The following is a 23,078-nucleotide window of genomic DNA, read 5'->3' on the forward strand; positions in this document are numbered from 1 at the left end:
CTCACAATAGTGTTAAATTGGGAATGTTGAAGTTAACGAGTGGTATTCTGGATGAGATTAGAGAGGGTCAGAAATCCGATGTGCTTTTGGTTGATAAGTTGACTCTAGCGAATCAAGGTCAAGGTGGTGAATTCAGAGTTGATGAGAATGGTGTTTTGTAATTTGGTAATCGGGTGTGTATTCCGGATGTTACCGAACTTAAGAAGAGTATTCTTGAGGAAGGACATCGTAGTGGCCTGAGTATTCATCCTGGAGCTACGAAAATGTATCACGATTTGAAAAAGTTATTTTGGTGGCCGGGAATGAAAAGAGAAATTGCAAGTTTTGTTTATTCTTGTTTGACTTGTCAGAAGTCAAAGATTGAGCATCAGAAGCCGTCTGGGCTAATGCAACCGTTGGTTATTCCAGAGTGGAAGTGGGATAGTATCAGTATGGATTTTGTTTCTGGTTTACCGAGGACAATTAAGAATTTTAAAGCTATTTGGGTGATTGTTGACAGATTGACAAAATCGGCTCATTTCATTCCGATCAGAATGGATTATCCGTTAGAGAGATTAGCTGAGTTGTATATCGAGAAGATTGTAAGTTTGCATGGTATTCCGTCGAGTATTGTTTTGGACAGAGATCCTAGATTTACATCGAAGTTCTGGGAAGGTTTGCAGAGGGCTTTGGGAACTAAGCTGAGATTGAGTTCTGCATATCATCCGCAGACTGATGGTCAGACTGAGAGGACGATTCAGTCACTAGAGGATCTTTTGAGGGCTTGTGTTTTGGAAAAGGGAGGTGCTTGGGATTGTTATTTACCTTTGATTGAGTTTACCTACAACAATAGTTTTCATTCGAGCATTGGTATGGCACCGTTTGAAGCTTTGTATGGTAGGAGATGTCGGACGCCTTTATGTTGGTACGAGTCCGGTGAGAGTGCTGTGGTTGGACCGGAGATTGTTCAACAGACTACGGAAAAGATTAAGATGATTCAGGAGAAGATGAGAATTGCTCAGAGTCGTCAGAAGAGTTATCATGACAAGAGGAGGAAGTCACTTGAATTTCAAGAGGGAGATCATGTGTTTCTTCGTGTTACTCCCATAACTGGGGTTGGTCGAGCTTTGAAGTCAAAGAAGTTGACACCTCGATTTATTGGTCCTTATCAGATTTTGGAGAGGATAGGGGAGGTAGCCTATCGTATCGCTTTACCGCCGTCACTTGCGAATTTGCATGAGGTTTTTCATGTGTCTCAGTTGAGGAGATACATTTCTGATCCGTCGCATGTGGTCCAAGTAGATGATGTACAGGTGAGAGATAACCTGACTGTTGAAACATCACCTATGAGGATCGAGGATCGAGAGTTGAAGCAGTTGCGGGGTAAAGAGATTGCCTTGGTGAAGGTAGCTTGGGGAGGACCAGCAGGTGGCAATGTGACTTGGGAACTGGAGAGTCAGATGAAGGAGTCTTATCCGGAGTTATTCGCTTGAGGTATGTTTTCGAGGACGAAAACTCTTTTAGTGGGGGAGAGTTGTAACACCCCGATAAAAATAAGATAATTATTTAAAATAAGTTAATAATATATTTATTAATTTAATTAAATAATTGGATTATTATTATTGGAATTATTATTATTGGAATAATAAGTTGGAAAATATATAAAGAGTTCCATTTGGTAAAAAGGGTTTTTTTCACGTGAAAACCAGAGAAGCGACAGAAGTGAGAAAGAGGCAAGGAGGAAGAGCAAGAGAACGAGGGTTGAAGGAAGGAAAAGCTTGAAGCTCAGAGATTTGCCGGATTAACTCAGGTAAGGGGGGTTTATCATCGTTTAATGGGTATTATGGGATAATATGTAATGGGTAGTGATAAACCATTGATCTGACTCTGATTAGAATGATGTATGCTGAAATTTGTGAAATATTGGATGAACGAAATTTGGATTATAATTGAAGGAAATCCGTAGGAATTAGATGTAATAATGTTAGAATTTGTGAAATCGAATAGGGTATGATTCGTGTTAGATGATATGAACGAATACCGTGAAAAATTGGACTGTGGGAGGTTGGATCTGAGGAATCTCATGGTAGAGAAAACCATAGCAGATCTGGAAATCTGGTTTCTGGTCATACGCGTATGGCACTAGGCAATACGCGTATGAGTTAGTCTGGTACGCGTATGGCACTAGGCAATACGCGTATGGATGAAGAAGATGATGTTTCTAACGTAGTTTTGTCTCTGTTGGTACGCGTACGGGAGAGGTGTTACGCGTAGCATACGCGTATGAGATGGTGTTACGCGTATGGGATTTGGTCAGGAGATGGGCCATACGCGTATGGGCATGGGGCATACGCGTATGGGCAGGATTGTGATTTTTCTGAGCTGTTGTTGTGCAGTTTTGGTGATTGCAGCTGGGTGATGTAATTTAGCTGATGTATGATATAGTAGGGATCATTTCCCGTTGTTTGAGCAGTGTAGGTATTAGTAGAGTGTGCTAATACGGTGATTTATTATTTAGCATGTTATGATATGATTCTGTGATAAACATGCTGATGATGTATGATGGTATGCATAATACTGTGAATGTATCTATTATGTATGCAATTATGAATGGACTGTTTATGGCTTAGAGTGTGAGCATATGTCTATTTTGAATTGTTGTTGATGTTTGCATGCTAGGTGATTTATCATGTATATTATGGCCTTTATGGTGGTAGCTAATTCCCATGGTGAGGAATTAGTGAGTGAGTTGTTGTGGATTGTTGTTGATGTTTGCATGCTAGGTGATTAGCGTGCATATCATAGCCCTTGGGGTGGTAGCTAATTCCCATGGTGAGGAATTAGTGAGTGAGTCACTAGGTCTCAAATGAGTGGGACTAGTGAGCTTGGTAGCCGTATCTGGATTTGATCGGTGAGGTTAAACTATATGTTCACGAATAGTCGGTACCGCATGCATAGAGTCTCATTGCATAATGTATATATGTATGGCGTATAATATGAATGGATGTATTCCAATATTATACGTGTAGTTTTGGTGATTGTGTTGAGTATGATTTTGGAATTGATATTGCCGTTACTGATTGTGTGACCTGATTAGGGTGATTGAATGTGTTAACTTACTTAACATTACATGATAATTTATAATGCTTATTATATCGATCGAGGAACTCACCCTTACAACTATGTTTCAGGTAACGAGCAGTGATTGAGTAGAAGCTAGTCCTTGGAGTCTAGTGTAGTTCCTTAGTGGGTCATGCTCTGGTAGATGTAACATCGGGACGGGATGTTTTATCTTGTTTTCATTTTGGTTGTTGAACAACTATACACGTAATGTGTTACATGTTTTGCATGTTGTTAATTTCTATCCGCTGCGAATTATGCAAATGTTTATTTTGATGAATAAATGAGCATGACGAGTTAATTTGGAACATGGTGTGAAGTATCAAGTGTGACACCCTTAAATTGCATATCTACTCTGATTTATGTTTGGTTGTTTTAATTATTATTGGGGTATTTTAGAAGGGTGTTACATAAAAGACTTGGCCAATGCCAACTTTCATGAAACCAAATGCTTGTGGATTGAAACTTCATCTGATACATCATTGAAGATTCATTTAAGTTCATCTGCAACATGATCATTAAGAAGCTGTTATTTTGAACCTGTGACTTATGCCATCCTTCGAGGTCATCTGCTACATGGGCAAAACTTGAAGAAGATCATGGAGTTGTTAAGCTTGGACGTGGCTATCTTTATTTGATGCCATGCTCTTCAACTTGTTATTTGTATATTTATTGTTGTGTGATTCTAAATCCAAAGAAAATTTGGGTTTCTATATGGCATTCTTGTCTTTTAGATTGCAACCCATTGGTCAGATCTTTTCAACTCTTAACTTTTAAATTTATGCTTAGGATTAGTCTCTCCATCTCCTCCCCATTTCTTTAATTTCAAAATCTCTCCCTCCTTTTTAAAAATCTTCTTTGCTTGTGCTTGTTTTTTCTAAACTTAGACCATTTTTGCAAATTAGAAACTTTGGCCTTATGCCATCGCATTTGTAAACTCATTTTCTTAAATCAAACTTTGTAAATGAACTTAACTATACATGACTTAAAATTTCAAAAGCCAAAAAGAACTAACACTCATGCAAACCATTTTTAGGCCCTTGTGCCTTTCAAACTTAATTTTTTGTTAAAAATCAATGCATCATTTTAAAATTGTTACCACGAACTACGAGGTTTTGATACCTCATTTTTATGTTGGTACGTAGGCACAAGTACGAAGGTCTTGTCAAACACAAAAATATAATTAATGAATTATTTTCTCATCCCCCAATTCTATTTGTTTGCAAACATCATTTTATACAAAAACACATATGGACACAAGAAAGGCCTCCCTAGGAGTACCTAAGACACTTTGGGTGCTAACACCTTCCCTTTGTGTAACCAACCCCCTTACGTGTAATCTGTGGCATTTTATTAGTTTTTATTTGAAAAATTCTTATCTTTGGGTTTTGTTTGTACTTTTCCCTTTTCCTTCGGAAAAAATAAATGCGCGGTGGCGACTCTTGTTTTGTTAATGTCTAGCTTATCTATAGCTTGATGATCATGAATTTACCACTATAGAAATTAAGTGGAAACTCTGCTGGGGAGTAGTCTCAAGTGGCTTTAGCCTACTTTTTTGTGTGTATATAATTGTATATTTGATGTATGTATATTTGTTTGTATGATATAATTTGCTTGTTGTGCTTGGTGATCTCTGAGTGGTGAGATAAGTTATAACCCAAACTTGAGTGCAATTAAGATAGGAGGATGGTATAGTCATGTTCGACTTGTGTGGAGTAGTCGTTAACAAGTTGGCTTGAGACCCATCTACTCAATGGAGACCCTTTTGGATTTAAGAATGTCACACAAGTGTTTATGGTTAGGCATTACTATCCATGATTTGGAGTCCGAGAAGCTGAGGACCGTAGAATATTTAACCCCTCTTGGCCTATTTAGGACGTAGTGAGAAGACTGTTCAAGTGTAGACTTGATAATAGTCGTTACGCGATACTACACTCAAACGAGTTTCTCTTGAGAATATTAAGGGTTGATGAGTCAGTCATCCTAACCTGTAATATTCGATAGATGGAATTAAGACTCTGGGAACTTTTTAGAACATGATCTACAGGTTTTCATCCTTAGTTCACTCCCTTGGGATGGTTCTTACCCAGACTCCATGCTCGTGACTCACAACAAACCCTTGATTCTTGGTTGATTCAATTAAGTCTTGTCAATATCAATGGAACTTGGGTGTTGATAAGGTGAAAACCATAATCCACCAAAATGGATGATTGATCTAGACAATGAATTTATTCATCTCTTGACCTTTGTTTGTTTTCCTTGTGTGTGATCCCTTATTTGTGATTGTGGCATTCATGCATTCATGCGCATCATAACATTCATCACACGAAAATTTCAAGGAACTGAGGTGTTATTTGCAAATATTTTCAGACCATGGATTGTGGGCGAAGGAACACTAAGAAGTACAGTTTCAGATGTCCCGACTTGACAGAGTTAAGGAAGCTAGCATCTTTTGTATTAGATCCCTTGGACTTCAAACAACATCATGGGAAGCTTCTGTCTATCTTATCTGCTGATGTAGTTGAAGGACTTCTAAGTGTGTTGGTTCAGTTCTATGACCCTCTTTACCGTTGCTTCACTTTTCCAGATTATCAGCTTGTGCCTATGTTGGAGGAGTATGCCCATCTCATGGGAATAATTGTTTCTAACAAAGTGCCCTTTAGTGGATTGGAAGAGATTCCCAGATCTCATATTATAGTTGAAGCTCTTCACTTGAAGAAGTCTGAGATAGAGGTTCATTGGGTGAAGAAAGGAGGATTGTCTGGGTTGACTTCTGAATTCCTCATCAAGGAAGCTACTGCCTTTGCTCAAGCCGGTAGTGTGGATGCTTTTGAAGCTATCTTTCTGTTGCTCATCTATGGTCTAGCCTTGTTCCCTAACATTGACAGTTTTGTTGATGCTAACGCCATTACAATTTTCTTGATTGGGAATCATGTGCCTACTCTGTTAGGAGATATGTACTTCTGTTTGCATCTAAGGAATTCTAAGGGTGGTGGAACTATTGTCTATTGCATTCCTCTTCTGTACAAGTGGTTTATTTCGCACTTGCCTTGGACGCCTGCTTTTGTAGAGAACAAACAATGTCTATGGTGGTCTCAGAGACTTATGTCTCTCACTAATGATGATATAGTTTGGTATGATCCATCATTGAGCAGTTTGGAGATTATTGATAGTTATGGTGAATTCTCTAATGTCCCTTTCATTGGTACACAAGGAGGAAACAACTACAACCCTGCTTTGGCTCGTCGTCAACTTGGGTTCCCCTTGAGAGACAAACCTAATAACACTTTGTTATAAGGTCTTTTCTATCAAGAGGGTAAAGATCCCCAACATTTGAAGCAAAAGATTGTGCATGCTTGGCATAATGTGCATAGGAAAGGAAGATCCGAGCTTGGTCCGCGCAATGGTGTAGCTTTGGAAGCTTACGCTCTTCGGGTGAAGAAGAGAGCTTTGGAGTTGAAGATGCCTTATTCTTATGAAAGACCTATGTCTATGGTTATGGCTGAGCCATTGACTATCCCTAACCAATATGTAGAGGAGTTGGAAGACGCGCTCGCCAAGATGAAGCAAGAGAAGGATATGTGGGAAGAATGTTTCCATGCTTTGAGCAGAAAGCTTGAGGAGTTGCAGCTTGAGTCTAAGGACAAAGATGCACTTATTGAGCAACTTGAAGACCGAGTGAGAAAGTGACAGAGAGAGCCAGAGGTTTCATCTTTATCTAGTATACCTCAGCCTTCCGTTGCTTGGAAGAAGATTGTTGATCAGCTTGTCCTCGAGAAGACTCAGATGAAGGCTTCTTTTGAGACCGAGATCCGATGCATTCGAAGGATATACGTGCCTGAAGCTAGATCTTCTGATATCGTTATTAGGGATCCTTAGGATGACTAGTCTCCTTTTCTCTTGTATTTTTCATTTGGTTTCTGAAATTGTAATCAATCTAATCCTTCCAATTATATAAATAAAAGAGATTTTGATGACCATATCAAATTGTTGCAATTATTGTTATATATATATATATATATATATATATATATATATATATATATATATATATATATATATATTGCAAATAATATAGTAAGTTCCTTAAAAATAAAAATAAACAAGAATTGCATTTCATGCATCATTTGCATAGTAGGTTTCTCTTTCGCCAGATGTCTCATTGGTGTTTCTTCTGTGCTTCAGCCAAGCTGACTCATTGATACAATACCCGCACCAATCATTTGAAGATTATGGAGCATCAAATTCTGGTATCAGATATGAGATGTCGAAGGTAATGTCACGACACTAATATCTAAGTAATGCAAACAGGATAAAGATAAAGAATAGTAATGCAAGAGACACAAGCAATTGTTAACCCAGTTCGGTCCAACTCACCTACATCTGGGGGCTACCAAGCCAAGAAGGAAATCCACTAAATAGAATCAGTTCAAAGACTCTCCGTACACGTCAATAAGTTATAGTCGTTCTCACCTAATCTCTACCCGTGTGATTTCTACCTAATTAGATATGAGAACCCACTCACTCCCCCTCAATCACACCTGTGATTATAAACAACAATTCCTTATGAAAAGAAGACACTCTTCAATTACACACACTTGATTTTACTTAGCAGTTTCAATCAAGTAGACACACACTAAATCTTGCTTAATAGCTTTGATCAAGTAGACACACACTTGATCTTGCTTAACTACTTTGATCAAGTAGACACACACTCTTGCTTACAAGCTTAGAGTGACAAATTACAGCCCACAAATCAGACCAATTCAATCATCTATGGATGAATTGAATGGCTTACAAGTCTCACGACCAAACAAGACATAAACCCTTATATTCTCTCAATATTTCGCTCAGCATTGGTTGTATATCAAATCAGGTTTTCCATGTCCTTTTTATAGAAGCATTCAGTTGGGCTTGGACATCTTCAAAACCCTAAAACTATTTTCCAATTAAATCTTCTCATGACAGTTGGTTAGATCTCCTTGGAAAATAAGTAAATCAGGTTTTAATTAATGATTGAATGCGCCTGCAAATCAGATCTTCAATCATACATAGATTACCATTAAATGCGCAATCACAAAACACATAACATTCACCCTGAATGTTCTGTGTACAGGATGTCATGACATCGGGTCTGACATCTTGGAACAATCCTGCATAATTCCATTTAAAATTTCTAGTAGGTACATAATATCAGATGCCATGACATCGTGTATGACATCCTGAAACAATCCTGCATAATTGTATTTTTAAACTCCAACAGGTACATAGATATCTTATGTAAGACATCACATGCAACATCTTGTGAACACTCTTTGTTTTACCAAAATTGATGCCAACACGTAGAACCAACAAACTCCCCCTTTGGCAAATTTTAGCTAAAACATATATCTTTCCTTTTTGTTCACAAGAAAAACTATCAGCAGTTAAACAGTTTAAGCAGCAACAGAAGCAAACAGAATTACTAGTTATAGAAGCAACTAGGAAATCACACAAATGCACAAGGGTACTTCTTCTCCCCTAAGTTTGTTCAATACAAACATCTCCTTTAACAATAACAACACCTGTAATAACAACACCTGTAAAAATCAGAATATTATTATGACATCTCCTTCAACATCACCTATGCACCACATCAGACATCAGCCAACATCTGTAAATAAAACAACATTCTGTCTTACATCAAACACATCTCCTTCAGCTACACCAGCACATACAACTCCACACAGCTCCACATATTTAACTGCTCCACATCATCACTTCTCCCCCTTTTTAGTCAAAATTGACCAAAGGTGACCAATTAGACAAAATAAATGTCAATCAACCTAGCAGAGAATGTCACAACAGATGTTATAACATATAAAATGTTAAAACATAATTTTTAGGAGATATAAAACATAAATGTTAAAAAAATATTCTTCAGCATCTAAAGTAGTTAAAACAACAGAGGGACCAGTCTTCATAACAGCACACCCAACAACCAAACCAACCCAGTCTTCATCATATCACACATCACGCACAGTCTTCATAATAAAGGAGGCGGGGAACCATTACCACTCAGTCTGAGGAAGAAGCATCATCTTCACCTTCAGAATCAAGACTGCCACTAGATTGAGCATTGGACCTCTCACTTGAGGTATTGGCATCTGAATCCTTGGTCTCACCAGCCTTCTCCATCTCTTCCTTCTCTAAGTTATTATTAAGAACCTCCAAAGCCTCTTTCCTTGCCTTGGCAACCCTAATACCAGTATCCAACTCCTTACAGGTTTCCTTTAATTGATCAATCAAGCTACCTTGAGAGGCAGGCTCCTTTCATGTAGATGTCATGACAATATCATTGACATGGCTTCCTTCAAACAACTTGTAGTGAATGGAAAGTGGAGGCTTTCTTTTGCTTGGAATATCACTTGTGTTGAGAATTCCTGGTTGCTGGCTCAAGATAATTCCACAAATGATGGATGGAAAGGCAATGGGCAGCTTTACTACATTAGTAGAGGCATGTCTGACAATTTGATCAAACATAAACCTTCCAAAGTCAAAGTTTAGCCTGGTTCCAATAACATAAATGATTCTTCCAAGACAAATAGAGGTGGTTGAGATATGATTAGTAGGCACCCAGTTGGCTGAACTTATCTTATGTAAGATGGCATATTTGATAGTTAGCTTGCGAGCTGATAGGTGCTTCTTACGAGGCCACTCCTTAACTTGGCCAGCAGTAATAGTCCTACAGATTTCATTGTATGTAGCCTCTAAATCCACCCCTCCTTCAGTTCCTCTCCCTAGGAACTTGTTGATTATGGTTGGGGAGAATCTCACACATCTACCTCTTAGAAAAACCTTGCAGAATTCCTTGCTACTCTTTTCAGAAATATCCTCTGGGATATTCACAAAAAAGTATTTTACTAACCCTTCAAAACATTGGGGAAAACCAACAACAGTTTTCATCAGACCAACATTCTTGATCAAATCCATGACTTCCTTCACCTCTACAGCCTCCTTTCCCAGCTCCCTTTCAACAGCAACCCTCATTTGAATGACAAACTTCCACTTGGAAGCACCATCTTCTAGATAGAAAGAGATGTTATCTAAGTGCACAACTGCAACTTTTCCTGGAGACTTCTTGACAGTCGGTCTTTTAGTAGGAGAGATGTCTGGGACATCGTCTTCGACATCATCATCAGACCATGTCTAACAAGGTTCGATTTCTTATCTCAGATACATCGTTCCATTGGGGTGCTCCAGGAGGAGTAAGTTGGGATAGGATACCACACTCTTTCAGATGGTCATCAAACTCTATGCTTAAATGCTCACCACCTCGATCTGATCCAAGAGTTTTAAAATTCTTACCTAGTTGGTTTTGTACTTCATTCTTGAATTCCTTGAACTTTTCAAAGGAATCTGATTTGTGTTTAATTAAATACACATAACCATATCTACTGAAATCATCAGTAAATGTGATGAAGTACTGAAAACCTCCTCTAGCCGGTATGTTCAGTGGTCCACATACATCAGTATGTATGAGGGACAAAAGATCATTAGCTCTTTCACCTTTTCCTATGAATGGAGACTTTGTCATCTTTCCAATTAAACAAGATCTGCATGTCTCATATGATTCATAATCAAAAGAGTCCAAGAGTCCATCTTTATGGAGTTTGGAAATGCGTTTCTCATTTATGTGGCCTAATCGAAAATGCCAAAGGTAAGTTGGACTTAACTCATTAGGCTTCATCCGTTTAGTATTAATGTTATAAATAGGCATTTCAAGATCAAGGACATATAGTCCATTGTTCACTTGTGCAGTAGCATAGAATATATCATTCAAATAAATGGAGAAATAATTGTTCTTTATTATAAATGAAAAACCAAACTTGTCTAAACAAGAAACAAAAATAATATTCCTGCTAATTGGAGGTACATAATAACAGTTCTCTAACTGAATTATTAAACCACTAGGTAAAGTCAATACATAAGTTCCTACGGCTAAAGCAGCAACCTTTGCTCCATTTCCAACTCGTAGGTTAACTTCACCTTATGCCAAATCTCTACTCCTTTTCAGCCCCTGAACATTGATACAAATGTGAGAACCGCATCCAGTATCTAATACCCATGATGCAAAAGTGGACAAATTAATTTGAATAACAAAAATACCTGAAGTTGAAGTCTCTACTCCATTCTTCTTATCTTCCAGGTACTTTGGGCAGTTTCTCTTCCAATGTTCGGTCTTACCGCAATGAAAGCACGTGGCTTCCTTTGCTATGCCTCCACTAGGCTTTAAAGCAGGAGCAGTGGGTTTGGGTTTGACAACTTCCTTCCATTTCCCTTTATTAACCTGCTTGGTGGGTCTTTTGTTTTGTCTCTTTCCATTTTCGATCATCATAATGGACTTCCCTTTTGACTTCAGATTCTGCTCAGCAGTTCTTAACATGGCTAGCAGTTCAGGAAGATATTTGTCGATATCATTCTTATTGAAATTAAGGACAAATTGACTGAATATATCTGGAAACGATGGCAAGATCAAATCAATCGCAAGTTCCTTTCCGAGGGGAAAACCCAACCTCTGAAGGTTTTTCATATACCCAATCATCTTCAGCAGATGGGGACCTACATGGGCTCCCTCAGCTAGCTTGCCTTGAAAAAGGGCTTTTGAAACTTCAAACCTTTCATGCCTTGCTTGCTCTTGATAGAGCATCTTCAAGTGTTCGATCATATCGAACGTTGCCATGTTCCCATGTTGCTTTTGCAACTCTGAGTTCATGGTAGCTAGCATGAGGCAAGCAGTTTCATTGGCATCATCGACATGCTTCTTATAAGCATCTCTTTCTGCCTTAGGTGCAGAACTAGGAGATTCCTCTTCAGGAACAGGTTTCTCCAAGACATACTGCTTTCTATAATGTTTGAGGACAATCCTCAGATTTCTGTGCCAATCCAAAAAATTTGTCCCAGACAATTTTTCCTTATCAAGGATTGATCGTAAAATGTTGTTAGAGGTTTCTCCAAGACATACTGCTTTCTATAATGTTTGAGGACAATCCTCAGATTTCTGTGCCAATCCAAAAAATTTGTCCCAGACAATTTTTCCTTATCAAGGATTGATCGTAAAATGTTGTTAGAGGTGTTTGTTGTCATGGTAATCTACATGAAAATAATGAAAATATAAGTATCAATAACATATTTAATTAGACCTTTAATTAAATATTCTCCCACTATTTTACTCAAAACAAATGACCCTCACCATTTGATTCGAAAAATCCCGTTGGAAGATTTTCTAGTGGGTCGAGATCCACATTTCACTTTGTTTTAAGTCCGCGTAGGCGGATTACACAAAACTAGGTTATTTAGATAGGAACTTCTTCCAATTGTATCTAATACAACTCTCGAATATTTTAGTTGGGTGAATAACTCTTTATTCTAATCCATCACATGGATCATTTCCAACTCTTGCTTCTAAACATATATAATCTTATTATAATTTGTTTAGTTAAGTTTGACCCATTGTTTTAGCAATTGGATATTACAATTATCCCATCGCACCTTACTAATATATAATATGCACCTTGTAGCGGGGTATTAGTTACCATTAGAGATATTGTCTAAATCCAAGGTAAATCATACAAGTCGAGTCGCCACCGCACTTCTATTTATCCAAAGGAATGGTTAGAAAGCGAACAAAAACCTAATAGTTTTAAGAAAAACTAATAAAAGAAACAGAGATCTGGGTAAGGGGGTTGGTTATGCAATGGGAAGGTGTTAGGCACCCAAAACATCCTAGGTACTCCTAGGGAGCCCTTTTCACACTTGTGAAGGTTGTTGTCTTGTGAAAATTTTGTTTGTGCAAACATGATTGAAGAGATGAGAAAAGAATATACAAGTTTATTTACATTTTGGTGTTTGGATGGATAAACCCATTGCCTACGTACCATCTTATAAAAAGATTAGGATCAAAACCTCGTAGTTCGGGGTAAAAATCTCAAAATGAGTTGGTGAATTGATTGGTCCAAAAGTCTTAAGGTCTTTTGTTATCAAAGGGAGAAAACTCAACCAAACCATAAATCCACCATGTGAGGATAGCTTCAACATGCTAGTGAGGGGTTAACCCTATAATAAGCATGGAAGACTCATTGTCCATCACTAAGGATATATGTGAGTATTACATCTACCACAAAGATAACTCAAACCTAATAGCTAAAGGTTATGAAAGATTTTGATTAAGAAGTGGCCTTTGGAACCACAAAAATAAATTTGAATGGGTTATATTTTACCAATTGGAAGTATATACAAAAGTGGTCAAAGTTGACTTAAAGATTCAATTCAAAATTAGTATTATGAAAAGAAAGTTTTAAAATCAAAAGCATAAGGCTTAGGTTTCTAATGTTTGAAACAATAGTTAAATGTTTGCACAAAAAGGGTTTTGGCTTGGGTTAAAGTGGAGAGATGAAGAAGAAGGGCTAAATCCTAAGGAAAACAAAAAGATGAGGGATAAGAAATAAAACCACACTAGGAGTTCCTCTCTTGAGATCATATTGATGATTCAAGTAGCTCCCATCCTTTGGAATAAGCAAACACAAAGTATAAGCAATCAAACAAGTCTCATAAGAGATCCTCAATGTATCTTGTATCTTCCACTTGGATGAACATGGTAATGATCCTCCAATTAAGCTAAAATGGGAACTCCTAGCACAAAAGCACACACATCAGAAGTTCCATGGGGTAAAACAAGAATGGACAAAAGTGAGTTTAGAGATTTGGTCCTTTCTAATCCATCTTCAACATTTAGATCCTTTTACTCCCATTTTGCATAAGGAAGGTCCTAGAATCTAAGTCCAATTCTCCATTTCTTTGCATAGGGAAAGTCCTAGAAACTAAGTCCACTTCTTTGCATCTGGTCCACAACAATCAAAACAAAAACACAAGCAAAATAATATATACACAATTATGTGCTCAAGTGAGCAAAAGGCAAATGGCATTAACATAAAGATGTGCTCAAATGAGCAAAGAGAAAAACAAATGAATAAAATGTGCAAGAATAGTAAATTGCATAAAAGTAAATTGCATAAAGTAAAAGTTAGGAGTTAATGGTTAGTGTTAGCAGTTAGTTTCCCATAAGGCAAATTTAGCGCTATGTTAAGCAATCGTAATTGGACTTATGTACAAGTCACAACTATCTGAGGCCGGTCAATAATAATGTAGGCAACAAACACAAGTTAGGAGTCTTGATTAGTGAACCAAGTCCCAAAAACTTGCCATGCCAAAAAGAAGAAGAGAAATGATCTTGTATTGGTTTAAGCCTTTTGCATGATTTAAAAGACAACCTATCCTTAATGCAAAGCCATTCACTTGATCAATTGATCAAGATGAATTAGATTTGAATCAAGGAAGGTTAAATCCCTCTAATCAATGCTAACTTATCAACCTTCAACTCATTGATCAAAAAGAGAAAAAAGAAGAAGAAGAAGAAGAAGAAGAAGAAGACGAATAATGGAGAATGGAAATGGCAAAATAAAAGTGCATTAAATAAAATACAATTTACCAATCTTCATATGTTGACCAATAACATTGAAAGTCAAGGCCAAACAATCAAAAATAGAAGTGAGATGAAGATTGGATGTCAAGAAATGAATAAACTATTTTTGGCATTTTTTTAATATTAAAAATAAACTTGAATTAAAATAAATGGAAAGGTCAAACTTCAAAATCACTTCAAATCAACCTTGAAAGGTCCAAGTGATTTATCCTAAGTTCAACAAGGTCAAACAAAGTTTGACAAAAAATTTCAGCATTTTTAAAAGTCAGAAACTATTTTTAATCAATTAAAAATGAATAAAAATAACCTAATTGAACTAAAATCTCAAATAAATCTCAAATCAATTCAAAAATTGATGAGAATATTTTTCATAGATCCATCATCATTCAAAGAGGTTAGGACAATATTTTTGCATTTTTTGAATATCAGAAACTATTTAAAATGAATTTAAAATAACCAGAAAAGAGAAAATTCACAAGAAATACCAAATGATGAAATAAAAAATATTAAAAATCAGAAATAGAAACTAGAATTTATTTGGGAAATAATGCAATTGGTCCCATAATTTTTGGATTAAAAATGAAGAAGATATTGATTTTTGAAAATAATGGAAATGAAAGAAATAAAATCAGAAATTAAGAAAATAGAAAAAAGCTAAGCCGTCTGATGATGATTCATTAATTGACGTGGATCATCACACGGTCAGGAAGCGCGTGTTCACCATACACGCGGGTCAATTGCATCACACCGTGCCAAATGAAAAGTCATAACAATGAAGGGACAAGATCAAATCTGGAGAATGGATCCAACGGCCAGGATTTGAACTGGACTTGATGAAGCCACCGGTGCCACCGTCTTCTCCGGTGAGCTTCCCAGATTCCGACCAAGTTGCAGAACTTCAAAACTTAACCAAATCAAGCGATCTATACATCAATAGAAAGCTAAGATGATGTAGATCATCCCTATACCATCCATTTTCATTCTAGATTTCTATGATTTGAGAAATCAGAAGTTGAAAATTCTGGTGTTCATCATGAACTCAATGAATTTCGAAAATTAAAAGCATAAACATGATGCCTCCATTGAGAGGACTTCAGCCAACACAAAACCACAGCCAATAGGTCAATGAATTAAGAGAATCGAAGCAAATACCAGTTGGAGTTCAAGTTTGAGTTCTGGTGATTTGAGCTTGAAACCTTGCTTGCTTTATCAAAACAGAAGTTCAATGGAGTCTATGGTGAAGGTCTAGAAGCATTAGATCTATGAATACAACCAGATGTAGTTGAATTCAAGATCTGAAATTTTTTGAAGAAAATCCAATTGCTTCTTTAGTAATGGTTGGGGAATGATTTCAGCAGTATTTCAGGTTGAAAGTTGGATGTGAAATGGAGGGAATGAAGCTTCTATTTATAGAGGATTTGGCAAGGGAAGTGTGAAGCAATCCGTGTGCATGAATTTGGATATCACTTGCATGGGCTTGCATGATCATGCACAAGGCCCAAAAGCAATACCAAATGAACTTTGAGCAATGACAAAGGGAATTGGACATGTAATTTGCCTTGCAATAGCTTGTATTTCAAGATTCAATGTGAATTTCACAATTGGTCACAAATGTTCAGCTCTTCGAAAGTCACTCATGAGAAATCCAAATATAAGCATATGAGTAATGGTTGGAAAGGTATTTGTATAAGGAACAAATGTTATGTTGGACAAAAACTCATTTTAAGTGTGGAAAATTATGAAATTTGAGTTTAAAGTGTGATGTGCAAAACATGTCAAGGCAAGGTTTCTAAAATTGGCCAACTTTCAAGCCCTTATGTTTTGATGTTCAAGCTTCAAATGAAAAAGACTCCAACACCAAAGTTGTATATCATTTCAAGACAACCAAAATGGACTTAAATTTTGCATCATTTGGATTTTTTATGAAGAAGTTATGGGCACTTGAAGTTGGACTTTTTTGACTTTTAATGCCTTTGGCCAAAAAGGACCTATAATGTCTTGCATTATCACATGTATTTCCTTTGAGATTTTGAAATTTTGTTCATCATAACATTTGAAGTACACATCGTAAGATTTCCAATGCATTTGATCCCACCTTAAAATCATAAACAATGAATGAGTTATGTCCTTGGGAAGTTGACCCAAAATTAGGGGTTTAGTCAAAATGACCTATAATATATTGGAATGGCAGATGGTTTTCCAAGCTTCAAATAAAATTTTGATGAACATGAACGTTGTTCATATTGTCCTTAAGAACATTTTTTCTTTTGGAACCATCTCCATTTGACCAACATATAAAACGTTAGGTCTCAGTGCATTTCAAAATAGTCAGATGAATTGACTGATCAACTTTTCAAGTCCACAACTCATATCTTGATGAATTGATGATTGAGGATACTCAAATAAGTTCAAATATGCATGAAATGAAGAGTTAAAGAACTTTCCTTGATTGTATTTGACCATGGGCTGAGGTTGCTTCAAGAGCAAGGCATTGTGGATGATCAGATGAACTAGGGTTTTCTTGGGGAACAAACCTCAAACCCCTTGACTTGCTTTGATCAAAATGATGAATTGAGATGCTAGGGAGGCATATTTGATGGATGAGAGCTTTTGGAACCATTACCATGCTTTCTTTCTCCTCTTCTTGACCATGTCTTTGTACCAAGGGTCTCCTAGAGGCTTTTGACCTTGTGATTGCTCAAGCTACAACCAAAAGATGTTAGTGACATATTTTTTTGTGCTTTTGGTTAGTAAACAAAAATGAGAAAAGCAATGATATACAATTCAAGCATGCTTGGTGATCTCAAACCACTCACAAGGAGTCCCACCCAAAAGCAAATGGAACCAAGATGCTCAATGATCCTTGAGGTTATGCAAATGACATGTTATGATGCCATGAGGGATCTTAGGGACAAAATTGGGGTCTTACAGATGCCCCTATTTAAGGTCATTCTAGCCGGAGAAGTGAAGGTTAAAATCTTCGTCTCAACGAGGTAGAATGGGCTTAAATAATAACAAAGAGACGAATTTTGGTCCCTAAGAGACCTCATGATGTATATGTATGTATGCAAAAGGGTTAATACTTTGTGGGGATATGTGTCCACAAAGTGGTAAAGAAAAAATCAGGATACACCAACAATCCACATTAAATGGGACAAAATCTTGGGGACTCACATGGGGATAAGAAAGAAATGTGTGAGCAGGGCACGACTCAAAGTTTGGGGAGTAGGACTCCAAAGGGAATAAACCGATGGAAAGACTCGAACTGACTCGAAGATACATGTATTCGGGAATATGCCAATACAGCGAAACTATCCACAACAGACCTCATCGGGGATGTCTGAAAAGACTCTCCTGGGGGAACAGCGAGATGAGGTGTTACCGGTTACTGGGTAACAAGCTCAATGAGACATGTGATCTGAACACCGACATCAGGGTCCGAGATACAACATACTCGGGAAGAAATGAATATCTAAGACCGGTATAAGGGTGAGAGATATCAAAACTCCGCAATCATCTGAGGAAGACCTAAAAGGTATATTTCAACTCAGGAAAATCCGACTCCACAGGGGGACAAAAGTCATAATAGGGAGTAGAAAGGGAGGAACACCAAGGATACCGGTTACTAGGCATATAATAGGTGACCGACCAAGGCGTGAATTAGGGAATATTCCCAAGATACTCATCATCCAAAAAAGGGCTAAAAGCGAACTCGATTATAGGATGGATGTTCGACTCCGCAAAGGGAAACGAATCTTACTCAACTGGGAAGAACAAAAGGCTTCGACCAAAGAGTGCGTGAGATATACTATCTATTACCGTCAGAACGTAGATAATATACTCGCATGAAAGATTATCCACAACCGGCTACTAGGTTAATAAAGGATAAATCGACCGAAAAGAGAAGGCATCGGGATACCGAAACTAGGTATATAATGATGACCAATCTAGGGGAGAGACAATCGTTCTTAACAACAAAGGGTAGACGAGTGATGTCTTGCTGGGGATAAATTGCGTAAATAGGGCAATTATCCAGGAAATAGAAGGGAATATCAACATCGAATACTGAATGAAGATAGCCACCAAGGAGGGGATTACACCTACCGGATACTGGGTAAGAGACCACGGAAAAGTAACCATCATCGATAGCGATGAACACAAGGTTAACTCTGCAAAAGGGGAAGAGAATAGGGTTTACAACTACCGGTATAAGGGTAGAAAACCTCAGAATCCACCGGGGATAATGTAGCGGTGTATTCGTCACTTTATGATTTATTGACTAAATCAAAAGCAAAGCATACAAAGAATCAAGTCGCCACCGCACTTTTATTTATCCAAAGGAATGGCTAAAAAGCGAACAAAAGCCTAAGAAGTTTTACACAGAGAAAACTAATGAAAAGATCAGAGAACTGGGTAAGGGGTTAATTACGCAATGGGAAGGTGTTAGGCACCCAAAACGTCCTAGGTACTCCTAGGGAGCCCTTTTCACACTTGTTATACGAAATGTTATTTGTTTATGAAATATTTATTGTGCAAACATGGATTGAAGAGATGAGAAAAGAATGTACAATTTATTATTTTTGTGTTTGAACGGATGAACCCGTTGCCTACGTACCTTTCCATGGAAGGTAAGGATCAAAACGCCGTAGTTCGGCTAAAAAATTTCCAAAATATGAGTGGATTCGTTTTAAACAAAAGCCCTAAGGTCTTTCGTTATCCACGGGAGAAAACTCAACCTTATACAAACAACAAGTCCCCCACGTGAGAAAAGCTTCAACTTGCTAGTGAGGGGTTAACCCTATAATAAGCAAGGAAGTCTTACAATTCAATCACTAAGGACAGAAGGCGAGATTAACATCAACCAACTAGGATAAATCAAACTTATGGCTAATGCATGAAAACTTATCAAGAATGGACAAAGCCACAAAACAATTGAATGAGTTGGATTAACCAATTAGGATTTATTCACAAAAGATGGTCAAAGTATGATTAGAATTCAATTCAAAGAAGTATTATGAAATGGAGTTTTGAAAAATCAAAGGCCTAAAGCCTAGGTTTCTAATTTGAAAAGAGATGAAAATGTTTGCACATTATTTTCAGGTTTTGGATTAGCATGCAAATGGAGGTTTAAAGAACAAAAGGTGGGTGGGTGAGGGAGTAAAACTTCTTAGATGTTCACCTCTTGAGATCATATGTAGATGATTCAATTGATTCCTTTGAAATAGGCAATGAGCAAATAAGCAAATGAGAAATGGATACTGGATGCCAATCAATGGACTTATACCAATCTCCTAAACAAACATGGATACCGGATACCAATCAATGGATTTACACCAATCTCCCAAAACAAAACAAATGATACCGGATGCCAATCAATGGACTTATATTAATCTCACAAAACAAAGGTGGATACCGGATACCAATCAATGGATTTACACCAATCTCCTACAACAAAACAATGATACCAGATGCCAATCAATGGACTTATACTAGTCTCACACCATATCATTGGAACAACTGCCAAGTAATGGACTTATGCTTGTCTCCTCCATGGACAAAGCAAAATGCTATAAAGCAAAGTTTATGAAATGTTATACGAATGATAATGACAAATGCACAAAGGCACACTCAAACAAATATGCACAGATGAATCAAGTAAGCAAACACACAAGTCAATTAGCACACACTATATATAATCAATTAGGCTCAAGCAAGGTTAGACTTTACAGTCAACTGGAATGGGGTATGTGGTGCTCTTAACCCTAACATTGAAAGTTAGGGTGAAGCAGATGAAATGGAGATGAGGGGTGTGCCTCATAGCTCTTATCCCTGGCCTGGGAGAGCTTTAAACAATAGAATGTGTGGGAGTTCAGAAAGTTAGAACTCTTCTCCACAAGTGATTTGACTCTATAAGATCTTGGGTTAGTATCCACAATGCATCAACATGTTATGTGAGCAAAGGGATGACACACTGAATAGTAGGAGATGGACTACACATCTCTTTTATCTACCAATTGCCTCATAAGAGGACTTTTCCTGCTTGGCACAAAGAGTAACCAATCACAAGCATTGCCTCTTAAGGAGGACTTCAGACAGGTGCCTGCCCCTATAACAGGACAGGTCTTCCAGACTACATGAAGAAGAGAGGTTATACCTAAGTGGTTAAGCAACCAAGAAAAAGCAAGTTCACAATGAACTTAAGCAACTAATGTACCTGTGGAAACATCAAACAAATCAGTACCACTATACAGACAAACAACCAACAGTTAATGCAACAGATAACCAATATACACAATGTGTAAGCCAAAAGTCAAACTCAAGAGAGTCAACATCAACCTATAAAACACACATTAGTAATCAAAGGCAAACATCAAATGCTCAAATGATGGAGCATCATGAACCATATAACTTGGATGGTCAACCTGAAATCAAAGCTCAAACATGAGAGGCAAACCACTAGGTCAAAGCCTAGGGTCAAAGAGGGAGAAAAATTCAAAACAGAAGCTGAAAATCAACATGAATCAACTTCAAACACATCTTGAAACAATACAAAAGGTCTCACATCAATATCATATACAAAATCCATTTCATGATCAATTGAAGTTCAAGACTATTTTAAAGCTCAAATGTGACCAAACAGAATGAAAAGTCTCAATTAAATCAGAAATCAATCAAATAATTCCCAGAAAATTCATGCTCATTCACAACATCCATAATATGTATCAAGCAAAAAATCAGAGTAATTGGAGATCATTTGATAGGGTAATCACATCACATAAGATGAACAAACAAAGGTGTGACACAAATTGTCACACCAATTTAGAAAAATCACAAACCAGAAATGATAAATGATAAAAATGCAAACTCAACATCAAAATGTCAAGCAAAGTGTCTAGTCTCATCATGCAAAAATTCAGATTCATTGGATCAACAACCATCATTTCACAAATGCATAAGCAAGGCAATGTCCAGAATGCACACATGTACAAGAACCCTAGGCAAATATTTAATCAGCCAAGCACAACTTGAGTTATCATGATGATAAAAAACTAGAGAGAAAATTAAACTCAATGCAAAAATCCTCACATTTTTTGGATCATTTTTTGATTTGTTATGAATTTTGGAAGATGCAAATGAAATTGAAATGAAATGAAACAAATAAAATTGAATTAAATGAAATAGGAATTATTTAAATTTGAAATGATTCTGGCGCCACTACCATACGCAGCGTTTAATTAAAGAAACGCCTGGCTAATCAGAGGCCAGCATGGGCAACATCATGCATCCAATGGCGCTAAAGCCCTAACAACATAAGGCAACGGAATTTCGTGGTATTACATGCATCAAAACCGTGGCCTTAGTGACTGTATCATCTTCTTCAACAGCTCGCGCCATGAACAGTAATGCTTCAAGAACACGATGAACAATTGTTCCAGATTTTGAAAATGAACATATACTCATGTAGCACACACATCAAGGAGCATGAATCAAGCAATAACTAAGCATCTAACATCGTGAATCATATGGATCGAGCAAAATCAAATTTCAACATCAAACTTTAAATCTTCGAATCTAAGGGAATAATGCATGGATTTAAGTGAATCGAAGCTCAGCATGATCACAAGAAAGAGATCTACAAGTATAGCATAATAGAATTGAGAAATAGGAGACGCGATTTTATGACCTCTTGAAGTGCAGCTTTAAAATTCAATGAAATCAGGCCTTGCAATGCTCAAATCTTCCTCTAGCAAGCTTGTAGAAGTGAATGGATGAAGGCTTGAGGTCCAATTGTCCTTGATTCAACAGAATTTGGATTTCACCATTGATGAGCTTCAAGCTTTGAGCTGCTTCAAGGTGCACGAATTCACTTGGATCTTGGTTCAAACATGCTCCATGATGATTCCAGATGATGAATTAGGCAATGAATTGTGGTTTGATTTGAAGAAATGTGAAGAAAATTTGAGAGAAAAAGTTTGAAGATTTTGAGATCTGAAAATTGTGATGTTGTTAGCAGAAAAACAGTTATGATTCGTTATATATACCTCTCCCTAATCACTCTCCTAAACATGTTTAAGCAATGGTTAAGTGAATTAGCCAAAATGGAGACAAAGATCTACAACTTTCATGTTCAACAAAATTTCATTTGAAGCATTTTTGATCATGTAATTTGAAGTTGAAGTTAGGTTAAAACCTTTCCATTTTTGGCAATTTTGAATTATAGGTCACTTTCTATTTTTGGAAAGTTTTGACCTGACTTTATTTTCTTCAATGTTGATGTTTGAAATGTCAAATGAGACTTGTTTGAACATGAATGAAGCATTTCTAAGCTCTTCCCACTTCCAAATCCACAGTTGACCTGGCAGTTGACTTTCTAGGCTTCGAGTTGACCTGGCAATGTCCTGATGAAATCCAAGCCTCTACCACTTGGGATTTTGATTCAAAATAACATTATAGCTCA

Source organism: Lathyrus oleraceus, chromosome 1 (genome assembly GCF_024323335.1).
Source record: "Lathyrus oleraceus cultivar Zhongwan6 chromosome 1, CAAS_Psat_ZW6_1.0, whole genome shotgun sequence".
NCBI classification, from domain to species: domain Eukaryota; kingdom Viridiplantae; phylum Streptophyta; class Magnoliopsida; order Fabales; family Fabaceae; genus Lathyrus; species Lathyrus oleraceus.